General features: G+C 41.3%; 1 protein-coding gene across 3 annotated transcripts in view; it reads left to right on the top strand.

The window, feature by feature from the left end:
* Window positions 1-10,850: 10,850 nt before the first annotated feature.
* plxna1b (plexin A1b) overlaps window positions 10,851-15,072 on the top strand; it is a 228,104-nt gene continuing 223,882 nt past the window's right edge. For all 3 annotated transcript variants that reach the window (XR_013965144.1, XM_080780037.1, XM_080780035.1), the window contains exon 1: window positions 10,851-10,971. The gene's annotated coding sequence lies outside the window, so the exon portion shown is untranslated. The remainder of the gene's footprint in view (window positions 10,972-15,072) is intronic.

Genomic DNA, 15,072 nt, shown 5'->3' with positions numbered 1-15,072 from the left:
AAACTAATGTTTTTAGTATAGGTAGATATCTGTATAGAAAGGCCTAACCAGGGACTGGGGTCGCAAATTAGCCTCTTATTCATTGCGAACGCAGTGAGCACTAACTATGAGACCTAGCAGAACATGTCTGTCTGTCTGTGTGTCTGTCTGTCTGTCACGCTGTAACACCACCTGCCCGCCACCAGAGGGCGCAGCTGTATCACACACAAAAAACACACACACAAAAACGTAACTTTAAAAAAACGTAACTTAATTAAAAAACACACACATCGTGTAACAGTGAACACCGTTATTACTTTTTAATATTGTAAGTAGGCCTTTGATCATTAGGGAATGTCAAACCTCACTCCAGGTTTTTCTTCATGATATATCATGTAATGTTACTTTCAGCACTAAGGAACAGAAGCCTCTTTGCTTCAGGAACAGAACATTTTTTGATTAACTGTATATTCCCACATGGTCTCACCGTTCCTCAAAGTTATGTGCTGAAATGAATCCGACATGTTTACAAGCTGCACCAAAACATTTCATTCTCGTGTTGGTATTCTTTCAAAGGGAAGAAGGGGATTACATGAGTCTGACAACTTCGTTTAACATAAAATCAGAGCTTCATGGGCTGTAATGTTTGTTTGATTGATTGAATACTTTACAGTCAGACATTTACAGGCTAAAATGATTCAGCAACATAGCATAAAAGAATGATGATGATGATGTATACACGATATACCACAGTAACCGTGCTGCTACCGACTAATAGACACCCAAACACACAGAGTCACAAAGATATGTCATGTCTAGAAAACCCCGCTGAACATAATGTCATATTTACATTTTTAATGAATGTATAGTTTAAACAAGTCTAATATGTGTGGCTTCCCCGTCCAATCTTTAGCCATCCATATTATATGGAAAAGAGAACGTGATCATTGAAACGAATAACGGAAAATCTCACCTGTCCATTGAACTCAATGGATGAGGCGGGAGGGGTCGCTTGTTGTTGTTGCAACTGCAGGTAGCTACCTATGGAATCGTGCATTTCCAGTCAGTGTGTTGGCTGGTTTGGTCACCGCAGGCAAGCCCCCATATATGGTGCCCAGGTCATCGTGACATCACGTGACATCATCAGGGATGGATGTCATAGTGAATGCGACCTGCAGTCAAACTCTAGACGGGATCTGCCCCAAAGTCATTAGTGCAGCCGCACCTGGCAGCCTGGCAGAGTTCTCAACAGGCCCACCTGTCCATTAAAACGCTAGACGGGGGCCTGTCCCAAAGTTATTAGTGCATGCTGCTGCTCCCGGCAGCCGGCGAAAACTAGAGTTCTCAACAGGCCGAAAATTAAGGCCCGGCCCTACCTGGGTCCTCATCAAACCCTGTACACTCAAGAGAATGTCTCCGCTACCACCCTTAGATCTCCATATACTGTATGCTGACCTGTTCTGACATTCCATATGTTGATCTGACCTCATCAAACCCTGTACACTCAAGACATACTCCTTATAAGGCCAGTACAGAATTCATTCCATGTTGATCTGACCCCCCATGCCAAAGCGCCAGCGCTCGCCCAGCAGTCTGCCGTCAATGAGGCGGATGCGTGTGCGTGAACTCTTCATACGTTTCATTTCACATGTCAGGCTTTCATTGCTGGAGGTGCTAATGTTATGATGTAATGCACACACTGTAGCACATGAGCAGTGATGTTAGAGATGTAGTGTACACACATAATGTACAGACAGACCTATGGCGATGCTGTACAAAACACACACACACACACACACACACACACACACACACACACACACACACACACACACACACACACACAGCACACGTGCACATACATTTCCATTTTTGTGAGGCAGTTTATGTATTGTATTTTTACAACTTAGAGATCAAAGCTCGTCATCCACTTTCTCTTCTTTCTTCCCCCTCATTGTCGTCCAGGCCTGAAGTGAGGAACACTCATTGAAGTGCAAATACATGTCCAAAGGTTGCAACGCAAGTTCCAATGTATTGATCATAATGAAACGTGTCAAGTAAAGTTCAATCAAAGGGCTGATTTTGCTGGACATCAGAAAGGAAAGCAAGGCCAGGCTTAATGTTTGATTATGCCTGAGAAACTACACAACAAATGACAAGTGACAACAAGTGACAAATGATGTTTGTCACTAATTACGTACTGTTCATTTCTGCTAGATTTTAATTGTGATTGGGTACTTTAAATATTTTCGCCCTTCTTATAAGCTTCCTTAGAAAGGTGCTTTCTTTGGAGCTGCTAACTTTCCATAAGTTGTCAAAGAAAGGTATTGTTAGGGCATGTAGTGTGAACTACCACAGTATTTTTTACATAGAAATGTGGGATCCAGCCAGAAGGCTTTCCGAATGCAGCTGCTCTTTAAAGGCGCTGAGATTTTTGAAAGTTGAAAAGTTGAAAGCAGCTGAACCATAGACTGTAAAAACATGGACGAAGGGAACGGCAACGTCACCCATATACCGAACCGTTCTGAAGCCACTCTTTCAGCGAATTCAAATCCACCATCTTGGAATTTCCAGTCCCGAATAAGTAACCGGCGAGCCCTATAATTTAAAACCCATATGGAAAATTGAAAGCAGACTTTAAACTATAGCAACTGAAAGCATTAGGTATTTATGACAATGTTTAGGTAGTAAAATCAAAGCATAAAGTTCAGGAAAAAATCTCCATTGTATCATCAATGGCATGGTAATTCTTCTGCAGCCAGCAGGGGGAAATAGCGACATCTTCTAGAACTAGACCATTAATGAGAACTGCAAAGCAAGTCCTTCATATCCAGCAGAGCTTCCTTGCATTAGGTTTTGTTTCTAACTGTGCATATTATGTTGTTGGTTGTTTAAATATATTAAACCACAACAACAACAACATGTTCTCTGTGTTTATTAGATGCAAGCTGTTTGATACATCAGGGGTTCGTCCCTTTCATGTAATATCAAAGATATTATCCTTCTCGGCAATTACAATAATTATACCACTTATGTCACCAATTGATTCCAATTGATTTATGTATGGCATGGCATGTGCATAGCATCATTTCACCAGTCAGCTGTTAAACTTTGAAAACGTCTAATACATATACTGTAGAGTAGACTGTAGACACACACACACACACACACACACACACACACACACACACACACACACACACACACACACACACACACACACACACTAATAATAATAGTAATAATAAAAATAGGCCCAATAATGTCCTTGCATTCAATTTGAAATTTGTAACAAAGCTAACAAAATAAGAAATAACTATTGACTTTGCTTCACAGAGTGACAAATTGCAGCTCACGGGAGAACAGCGTGCAGTTGTGTAGCTCTTGAGTTGAGGAGACAGGTGATTCACTTGTAATGGATGTTAATGTGGCAGACACTGCTGAAGAGATTCCCAGTGGTGTACACTTACAGTTAATTGATAATTGAGGTCTATGAAAAGATGCACATTAAATCATGGCCAATGAGCCTGCCTATAAGGTTGCAGCAATTTAAAGAACAAGTCTCCAGAGTATCTTAAAGCTTCCCGCAAACAGAAATGCACAGTGAATGAATAATTAAAGTGGAAATCTGCGTAAATCATATTACTTCACTTAAGACATTATTATTTGAGAAGTGCAATATCTGAATATTACATAGTAAAATCCGTATGAGTTCAATCCTAATTTAACTCATGCGTGTACAAATGGTGTGATTTGTACACCCTCAGAGTTTGATTTAAAATGTACAGTATAACCTTCAACATCTTAGAACCTATGAGTTAATTGTTCTTCCATTATGTTTTTAGATCTCTATTATGAATCACAACTGTTGTGTGATGTCCCACCTAATCATCCCTTATGAGTGATAACAGTGTTTCATTGATTTCCATGCGTGTACAGTATTTGTGTTGAGTTCTGCAAGTATTTGTACATATACAGTATTTAGGCTATCAATTTAGCTTAAAACAGTATTCCTAAAGTCTTTGTTGGGGAGTGAATTACATGCTTGCTTGTAACTACATTTTGCAGTTGCATCGTGATTCAAGTAGTTCATATTGTCTTATTTGGTTTTTAGCTATACTGAAACTACAAAAAAAATTGGGCTATATGGAATTATTTATTTATGTATTTGTATTAGTATTTTGCCATTGCTTCTAATGTAATTGAATCCCCTTTGGCCAACCCCACCCCATCCTTTCCCCCTGACCTCTGTAAAGACATGCCCAGACAATGTATTCCTCAGGCAGGATTCTGGTTTCTGGAGGACAGGTGTCTGTCTGACTGATGGATTGTACATAGAGCCACACTGACATTCCCTGCTCTTTCCCATGAACATTTTGTTTTTTAAAGGACCAACCTTTATCATTAGTTATCCTTGCACAACTTGCTACAAAAGCACTGAATGACTTTGCTGTTAACAATGCAAGAACTGATTGTGTGTCCCGTTAGCTCGGTAGGTAGAGCTCTTGCCTTTGCAACACATGGTCATGGGTTCAAACTGGTGAGCCGAACCAGAACTCTGAACCCTCCCCCCCCTTCCCCCCACAAATGTGGTAATCTGGTTCTCCAAATTGGAGAAAGAGACTGATTTCCCTTTAGAACGCAATAGGAACTGAACCGGGACTTTTCAAGTCAACAACTTAAAGTGGCCCCCATTTGTTTATTTTTCATGAATGTTCAAAGCTGTTTATTTTCTGTGAAGTTTAATAGTTTTTCAGTTAACCTTTAATCCCTGTTTCCGACTCTCATTTCATTGGTTTCATTGAGCTCCTCGTCAATTCATTTATCTTTACCCACCTTTATCATTAGTTATCCTTGCACAACTTGCTACAAAAACACTGAATGATTTTGCTGTTAACAATGCAAGAACTGATTGTGTGTCCCGTTAGCTCGGTAGGTAGAGCTCTTGCCTTTGCAACACATGGTCATGGGTTCAAATCCGGGCACTGCTAACTCAGTGTATGAGTCTTCAAGAACCCTGCCCCTCACTATCAAAATCTGACCCTGTCACTATTCCATGGTCTTTTTCTTTTTTCTTCTCCTTCCGCCAAAAATAGCAGTTCTGGCTGAACCGTGCAGTCAGTTTTCGCGAAGTTTGGAGATATGGTAGAGGGCCATGCCAAACGGTGAGGATGCGAAGTCCACAACCATTGGCCAAAGGGTGGCGCTATAGCACTCAATTGATAATGCAAACTTTGACCACGCCTAGCTCATGAACCGTTTGACCGTCAGCAATGAATCTTCGATACACATATGCGTCTCCTCATGCCGAATAAGTGGTGGGGCAGCGGTGGCCGAACGGTTTGTGGAGCGGTCTTGATATCGGAAGGTCGCTAGTTCGTATCCCCGGACCGGCACGTAAAAAATTACCACCGCTGAAGTGCCCTTGAACAAGGCATTGAACCCCTACCATGAAATGTTCTATGAGCAGGGCCTGGCTGTAAACAAGTTCTTGAGCTTAGTCCAGTTACTCTGGGTAAACATGGTAACTTTCTTTCTTTCTAACGTGCTCTTACTTTTGACCTCTGACCTCTAGATCACCTGCTATTTTGAATTATATGAAAATCAATTAAAATGCATCTCCTCGGCTCCCAGGATCTTTGCTCAAAATGCACGGAAAGTTCTACACATGAACTTTGGACCTATACGGACATGGGAAAGTATTGTTTTTTTATAAGTGAAAAGATTAAGGTTTTATGAGCCAATGAAAATCCCCCACACCACACACCCACACCCACACAATTAAAACTGGTCCTGTCACAGTTACATGGTCTTTTCTTTACAAGTTCACTCTTCCATGTTTCTATTTCTTATTGTGCATAGTATTCTTATTGCTTATTGCCTTCCTGCTTGGTCCTGCCTTATCGCTGCTTGCAGTGATTCTTTTCTAGTTTTGGTTTATGTTTGCCCTTTGAACAAGTGCAGAATTTTGGCAATAAATTAAATTTTAACTGGCATTAAACTTTTAATATTATATTTTGTTATAATGTTGCATCACATGTAGGCCTACATAAATGGAGCCAACCAGTGCCTGAGTGATCATCTGGCCCTTGCGCCTTCATATCCGAAAGTTTCCTTTTATTGCCTGTACGTAATTTCTCTCTCTCTCTCTCTCAAGGCTATGCCATTTTGTTTTTGTCTCCTTAGAAATGCTTTTAGCCATAAACAAGGGAACTGGCATGCTCAACACAAGAGTCTTCAGATGGTGCCGACCTAAAGGGCACATGAAAGCAAATTAAGTCATCAGCACTCGCAAAATTTGCATGTAACGCTGTTAATTACGCACATCAGCAGATACCAGGAAACAGCCACAGACCTTTATCAGTGTTTCTGAGACATGTACAGTAGTCTGGTTTACAAGGTTATCTATCACATGATGCCCACAATTGTGAACATTTTTATCAATTTCCATTGAGGAGGGGGTAGATTAGGGCACCTACTGTGTTTTATCATCATTTTTGACTGAGCAGTAAACTGTGTTGTTGACCAGCTTGCACCGCTCAGTTCACACGGGTGGCGCGTTTGATTTTTCTATTCTTTTGCAAGTTGCTATACTTTTAAAGATTAGCTTTTTGGCTTGTCTGCCTTTATTGATAGTATCAAGTAAGATGGACAGGAACGAGGGAGAAGGGGAGAGACATGCAGCGAAGGTCGTCAGGAACAGGACTCGAACACGCCACACGCTGTCAGGCCAAAGCCTATTTGTGGCATGCGCCTGACCACCAAGTTGCTATACTTAACCAAACTTTAATTCTCCCTAGGGTGTCTATGCTGTATATAGTTCAACTTCTTCTTCCAAGAGTGAAATAATTAGTATAGCTTACAAAGCTACTGTATGCTTTCAAAGCTTCCCCATCACCGCCCAAACTCATCTTGATCCAACAGGTAGACTACATCTGTGTCATGGTCTCAGCTCTCCACAGAGGAACAGACAACATATTGTATCGCCATCTGGTTGCATTTTCAGTATTTTTAATGGCGTACAGTATGTGTGGAGTGCGGCGTATATAGCTCTGAATGGTGCTTCAAAACGGCAGGTAATATCTGTCCTGCCCGGTGCTGTCCAGCCCAGATGGCCATGTTCCACGGGCTTTCCCTAATTCAAAGCACCGTAATGAGATTGGCGCGATCGTACAAAGTGATGAGACAGGCTTAGCCGGGTGATAACCTGCGGTGTGCTAGCCAACCATCGTCCCTGTTGGCGTTAGCCAGTTAGAGCCGCATTACCAGGTTAGTCAGGCAGGCAGGCGTCTGTGTCACTTCAGGTTACATGGCCACTGGGTCTGAATTTACCCCGCTGACTCCAGTCTCATTTGTTTCACTTGATTTGAACACAAATATGTTTTTACTGCTTAAAAAAGGAAAACGTCTAAGAAATGTCCAATGGCTTTTGTTAATGTGCCTAATGTCAAAGTTTGTTTGTGTGTGTGTGTGTGTGTGTGTGTGTGTGTGTGTGTGTGTGTGTGTGTGTGTGTGTGTGTGTGTGTGTGTGTGTGTGTGTGTGTGTGTGTGTGTGTGTTCAGTCAGTGCCCTTGTCTCTCCACCCTTCCTACCAAAAACACAAAACCCATTAAAGGTGCATGAATAAAATGAAGCCAATGAGAAAAGCAGACCATGCAGCCAAAAGGACACTCTTGAAGGTATTTAGTATTCTCTGTGCTTTCAGCTCAAGCTGCTCGGCCGGTACAGCGAAGCCTCCAGGCTTCAGCCATGACAGCCAAGATTACAGGAATCTGACTAGTACAGAAAACAAAACAAAAACAGTAACACTGACAACTGTATAGCCTATATGCAAAACATTGCGTCATATATAGTGGAATTGAAAAGGGGTGGTTTTATTTTTTAATAATATTTTAGATTCCAGTACCTGTTTTGATGTGAAAAAAAGAAGAAAATAAGAAAACATCAGACAAACTAACTAAACTTTTCATGATTGGCTGGCCTCTATTAGCCAATGGGAGACCATAGCCCTATACGGCCAAAGGGACAATAAGCCCAGCGACTACAGAAAGACCCACTAAGATACAATATGCAAGAGAATGGAATGCAAGCTGATATATAATGATTATATTAATATGTAATATAATGATTATATTAATATATTAATATCATTTCTTGGGTTTTTTTACTAAATCAAAGCATCCAGATTCCAGAAACAAGAAGAGGTCTAATGAGTTGTGGCTTCCATAATGTATCTTCGAATTCATGTGGTCAGTATGTGATGTCAGCCATCTAGAAAGTATCTACAGTGTGACATGATTATGACTGATTTGGGCACGGTTTCAACCTGATCAGACCCCCATTGATTTCCGTTAAAATGAAAGCTATTTCAATAAATATAAAATATTATGTGAAACTAAATGTGAGGAGGTACTTATTTGGCCTACTCCACCGTAAAAAGCCAACTCAGCCATTGATTGGTCTATGGTCTTATACCATTTAATATTCTTAACACTTCAAGAATTGTCTTGGGAGGTTGATGGTAAAGTTCAGCTGCACTATCCTGAGTCTAATCAATGTTTTGGTGTCAGAGACAGAGGAGGGCTTTGTCTATGTTCACAAGGCTCTGAACTGAAGTGACCAGATCCACTCCGAGTCCGACCAGTGCTTGACAGAGGCCTGTTAGTTTTGACAGACTTTGAGAAACTTTACTAATTAATATCAGTTTTGTTCATATGAATGCGCGCACACACACACACACACACACACACACACACACACACAAAAGAGGGCCCAGACATTGCTTCTCTCCTGAGCACAATCTGTAACAGGAGAAGCCTGTTAGAATAACAGAGAGTTATATTCCCAAAGCTTCCTTACCCCAGAGACACTGTGGAACCATGCCCAAGACACACTTTGTCTAAACTCTTGATATTCACTGGCTAGTGGTGGCTACTGGCTACATGATTAATATTGAGATTTGGCCTCCAAAGTAACTCTCGCTCTCTCTAGTGGGTGGATGCAATGTGTACACAGCAAAATCCTCAGAGTTCATTTAACTCTGAGAGTGTACAAATGGAGCCAAATGGAGCTGTATAAAAATAGTGTCCAAAATAGCAGATCGGACATTTAAATAAAGTATAGTCCAATTATAGTCTATACTTGGACTATACTTATTGTCCAAATAGTTGTAACCCTTTTACAAAGTTTGGTTTAAGTGTTTAACACTAAGAATTTAGGTGTATGTGAGAAAGTGTAAGAACTTAAAAGTTTGCTGTATAGCCTTACGGGTGTAGCTTACTAGCTTGTATCCAAAATCTGTCATTAAAGTGTCATGTTATTGCAAGTTGGTGCAGATGAATGTGTCAACTGAAGGGTTGTGTGAAAGACAAGCCCAGGGCATGCTTGTTTAATTAGAGACATGCTTTGTTTCACCAGCAAGCCTGTCACTATTCGCCTCATTCATGTTTTATTCAGTGCTTTAAAAGTTTAGCATGTACACCACAACTGTCCTACAGCCTAGTTTACTCAACTACTGTGTGCAAAACAAACCAATATCCTAACCCCATGTTGTTAGACACATTCTGAATACTTTATTTTACGTTGATCTTTACACACAGTGTTTAAGTGTTAGGGACATGCCCGGCGCCACAGGGTTCCAGAGCAACAACGGTTGACTGCCACTGACGTCTCCAGACGTAAGAACCGTGTTTTCATTGATTATGTACTTATACGAACCGGAAGTAAGAATCCACGTTATCAGATTTACTCAAATGCATTTATCTCAGATTATTTAGGTCAAAACAAGCTTTAATGGCCCATATAACTAAAGACCTGCTGATGATTGCGGTTAAATTTATTTTTCGGGTGAAAGAATATAGGCTACGATTGCGTGGTTTTCTCACCCCCGATGTTGTTACTGTTGGGGCAGCGGTGGCCGAACGGTTTGCGGAGCGGTCTTGATATCGGAAGGTCGCTAGTTCGTATCCCCGGACCGGCACGTTAAAATTACCACCGCTGAAGTGCCCTTGGACAAGGCATTGAACCCCTACCATGAAATGTTCTATGAGCAGGGCCTGGCTGTAAACAAGTTATTGAGCTTAGTTACCCTGGGTAAACATAGTACCTTTCCTTTGCTTTGCTGCTGTGACACCTAGTTGATCCCTTAGTTGGCTGTCACAGCCCTAGTACACACTACTTTAGGACGGTACTTTGTTTTAGCTACTTTCTACTTTCTCCCATAAATGTAATATATTTTCATTATACACTAAATCTACAGTTTCTACTTTGAATATTGAATCATGATTATGATTATGATTATTACAATTATTATTATTATTATTTGTAACTAGTTGTGGTCCCAAGTTAACCATGAATGAATGAATGAATGAATGAATGAATAGTTTATTTCGATCTTTCAGAGGGAGACATTACACAAAAACAGTTTACTTTTTTTTAAGCTTATTAGTGCCTATCCTTATCTCAACGTATTCCAAAAATACTGTTGAAGATATGCATAACAATCAACATATAAACAAAACAAACAGATGCCATTTATAGAAGAAGAATAGAAAAACAAAACAGACAACGAGAAAAACAAAACAAAGAGGGGAAAAAAAAGACAAAAACAGACAAAGCTACTACCATATAGAGCTATAATATTAATATCACCAGCATTTTAAACTTGCACCGAGAGGGAAAAGTAGCTATTACCCTGTGCGTGGTTTGGACTTTGGCAACACTGGGAACAACTCAACAACGCCCTCTATGGGCTCATTTAGGCACTGAAGCAACAAAATACATTCCTTGCGCCTCCCGTTTGGGCTGCTCTGCCCACTCCGCCTCCTCCCCCTCTCTCCCCTGGAACCCAACGCTACATTCTTCCCCATTCACACGCAGGGAGCCGCCGAGGCGAGCACTACTATATACTCAGTGACGAGAGAGTGGAAATGTCCCAGAGTTGTGGAATTTAAACCATGGCAAGGATATCTAACCTAAGGATCACATGAACCTGTAAGTAGACTACTGTTGGGATTTGCAAACTGCACGTTTTTGTTTTCAACCTTCAGAGAAACAGTTTTTGTCCCCGTGGGTCAAACATTTAGCTCCCGGGTTTCGTTATGTTCCGTGGTGTGTGTGTGTGTGTGTGTCGTGTAGTTTGGTGTCTTCTTTTCTCTCGCCGGTGGTTTGTTAGAGCTAGAGAGAGCCCCATCTAAACATAGACTCTAGAGACTGTTGAAGACACTATGAGCGGGTAGCCCAGCGCCATCCCACAATTTTAGGTGTGGATTCCGATTGTAAAGGCTAGTGTTTCTGCATGCGGTGTTAAATGCGCGCCGTGGTGTGACCACCGCCGGGGACACCGGTCGGATTGATCAACACGAAACAGGAATAAATGCGGATAAGGACGTGGTGTTGTTGTATTAAATCATTGTGCGTAAAAACATCATTCTGGACCGTATCATATTCAACAGAGAAGAACAAGGCTATTATTATTTCCCCAAGAAGCTCCAGCTCCAATGCAACGTTGGGTTAGTTTAGGTTTGAGAATGTATGCTTCAATAGGCTAGTACTGGTGACTTTTCTCGTCTTGTAAATCTTCCGTTTGACTCTTGTAAAACAATCTCAAATCGCATACTTTATTTGTAATTTGTTGTTGCGCTGCTGAGGTGTTGTTCCACTGCAATGTTGAACAGAACAGGACAGCAGGAGACGTCTGGTTTAGTTGGAGAGTGCATATGGTTGTTGCATTGCCTTAAGAGGAGGAATGCCACCACCATACATAATTATAGGTGTTCACAGACTGAACTGTCGCCACTCGGTGAAACGGTGCTGGGGGGTAGACAGTTAGACACACACGTGAGACCAATACATGGATTTACATTGAAATTCGTTGCAAGCCTGTGTATAATGGCTGTTTAAATAGCCTACCTACGTTCGGAGCCAGGATATGTGTTCTGCCCTATAACATTATTAAGTGGACATGAGGGAGGGGTGTTGCATTTCTCGAGGGGACATGCTGCTGTTTTGTGTAAAAGAAATAATCGATTGCCCTATTAGCTTTGAAATAATTAGAAATCGTGTGTTGGTGGTGTGTGAAAAAAGCGTTAATCTGCTAACGAATGAGAGGCAATTTGTAAGCTTTGTTATTCGACAGCAATTGAATTCCCCATTGAGCAGCGACAGAATGATGAGGGCTGTCTGTGGGTGTGTTGAGTGCGCCTCGGTTGTCTGCTATTGAAAATGCTCTCATTGCTCTATTGGATTCTCTTCAATCGCATTTTAATCAAACCCTGGTTAACCAATTACTAGGCTCATGATCATGCGGCTCCACATGCGATATTCAATTCATTTGGAATATAGAATAATACAATGATATGTTAAGTGAATGAAATGGAAGGATCCATGTTCCAGTTCCAAGCATCATCTTAAGTACCAGGTCCCCTTTTTTTACCAGGCTATATTCTTCTTATATTGTTATCTAAACTGACCTCAATGTTGAATTAATGTTGCCACTATTGAATTGATTTGAAGCGTCTCACTGACGGTCAAATGCAACTATTCACATGTTAATGAGGAAGGATTTCAAGCGTGACATAAATGTTTACTTAAGAGGTGGTACTTGGTGAATAACTGCCGCTAATCGTCACTCATTCACTCCCAGTAGTAGTGAGTGTGACACATGCTCGGGATTTAACTAGAGTTTGTCCAAGATATCAACCACCCAAAAAGAATGTCAATCTGTCAGCATATGGTAGGAGAATCATGTAAACGGTCATTCATTTCATTACATTGTATCTTCGGTTCGTGACAGACGGCAAGGAGTGGCTAAATGTAGCCGAGCCAGCTGAGCTCAGACACTTTTTGTAGTCTGAACAGATGGATTTAGAATCAGCCTCCTCTCCTTATTCAGATGTAGACATATTTGAACATTTCATAAACTGACACATTCCACTTGACACTTCCCCTAAAAAAAGAAAATCAATTTTTATATTCTAGGGGTGAAATATTCCCCTACCCTGTCTAAATTCTACAACCTAGTTCTTGAGGAGACCAGTGTCATCATAGCATTTGATTTAGCAGCCGGTCAAAACACACATCACTGTCATAGTGCATATAGAAATCTAGCAAAGGAGATGATGAGAAAAAACAACTACAAACCTTAATGATTATTAAGCGCTTAATTTAAACCTTATTTACTTCATTGACTTGAGCCCCCCAGCTCTATAGCAAGCAGGCCATCTATTTTCCCCCTCCAATGTCTGGCTTTCAGGGGAAAAAACACACTCGTGTGAATTGAGGGGGCGCTGTGCATAGGAGCGGCTAGCGCCCCTCAAAAACACGACCCCACTTGTGACAACGTCACGTGGCAGCCAAGTCTATGGACTTTTTAATGTTTGCTTTAAGCATGCAGTGATGTTGAGCAGTGAGTCACAGCCACAGTGGGCGCCCCTCACTTCACACAAGTGTGATTCCCCCCCCCCCCCCCCCCCCCCCCTCTGCTCTGTCTAAACCAAATCTCAACAACATGCCACATTGGGTCCCCATGTGAACTTGTAGATTTGCTATATTCACTGAATATCCACCCCAGAAATAGGGATGCACCTACAGTACCACCAGAGAGGGTCTCCACAAAATGTTCCATGACATTGCATTGGCATTGTACATGAAAGCTTGTGGCCCAGCCAGAAAATTACAAGCAATTCGTTTCAATCTTCCCCAATTATGATACAAATCTCTCCACAATAGACCAGCAGTGTCATGAATTTTGAATGTCTGCCCTGTACGCTTGAGTTAATTTTGCGGCTGCTACAATGAAGGGTAAACCTGTGATGTCCAAAGTTTGGAATTCAAGCTGACACGTGCACTTTGCACCCCTCTGGCCTGGCCTTTGTGTGGCTCCCCCCAATAGAATTCCCCTGGACATTTCAATAAGGTCTAATAATTAGAATGTTAGATGAATGACAAAGGCTTGTGCGCATGTGAGAATTGCACTGCGAGTTGAGAAAGTCATGTCAGTGTAAGACATTTAAGGTATAGCTAAATATAAGGACAATGTTTAATTGTGGAAACTGGACCAAAAATGGAGTATTGAAATTTGTTCCGTGTATGGGAGACTCAGTGGAAATGAAAAAAACATGGTGACACTGTTGAACTTGACAGTCATTGAAATTGTTTACGTGAGACCTTTGAAGTCCGTGAAGCTGTTAAACCCAACCGTGGGCTTATTCCTAACCTTAACCTCAGTAAATGTATGCCTAGAGTAGACATAACCTTAACAGTAACATCAGTAAAAAATCCTAAACTTAACCTTTAATATTCCTATTTCCTAACATTAACCTCAGTAAAATTATGCCTAAATTACCATATTCCTATTCCTAAACTCAGCAAAAGTAGCGTTTTATCTGAGAAAAGAAATTGTCTGCAAAAAGTTAGATCGTGGAAAAATCTATTGTCTGCACTGCAGTGAGATTCAAACCTGATGTCTACGGATTGGGAGTTTAATGATTAACACGGCAGTGGCACGCCATTGAGCCAGCTGGGAGAGACGGGTTGTGGGAGTTAGTTAAAAGTGACACTGTTCGTGTCAGCTTCTGCTGTATAATAGAAGGGGCATGTTTTGCACAATAATATAGTATTTTCATTATGTCTGCCCACGATCTCTGTGATTCATACAGTACGTTTGTTTAACTCAGTCACTGATACTAAAATCTGATATTTTATTTATAGAGTTTTTAGAGCTTAAAAAAAAGAGAGAGATGGCTAAATTATTGGGCTGTTGGTGCCTTATGTTCAAGGGCACCTCAGCAGTGAATTGGCACCTCTCCAGCTACCAGTCCACGCTAATGCTGTTGGACTTGAACAGAACAGGCCACCCTCCGGTTCCCCTATAGAAGTCCTTACAGACTGTGCTACTGCTGCCCCTTGGATTTCTACCTAGGATCATCTCCGCTGCGGATGTGCAGAAGTTTACGTGCAATGCATTCTGGTACATGTAGACAAGGCATGTTTGTACCGGTACGGTAGTCGGTAAGGCTCTGTGAGGAGGGAGAACTCAGATTTCGCCATAAATACAGCCTCACATGCTGCATGTATGCACATGTACAGGGGAAG

The sequence above is a fragment of the Protomyctophum bolini genome (genome assembly GCF_963924005.1).
Source record: "Protomyctophum bolini genome assembly, chromosome: 2".
In the NCBI taxonomy this organism is placed as follows: domain Eukaryota; kingdom Metazoa; phylum Chordata; class Actinopteri; order Myctophiformes; family Myctophidae; genus Protomyctophum; species Protomyctophum bolini.
Note: the sequence above shows the minus strand (reverse complement) of the source record. Positions and strands in the feature narration are given on the sequence as shown.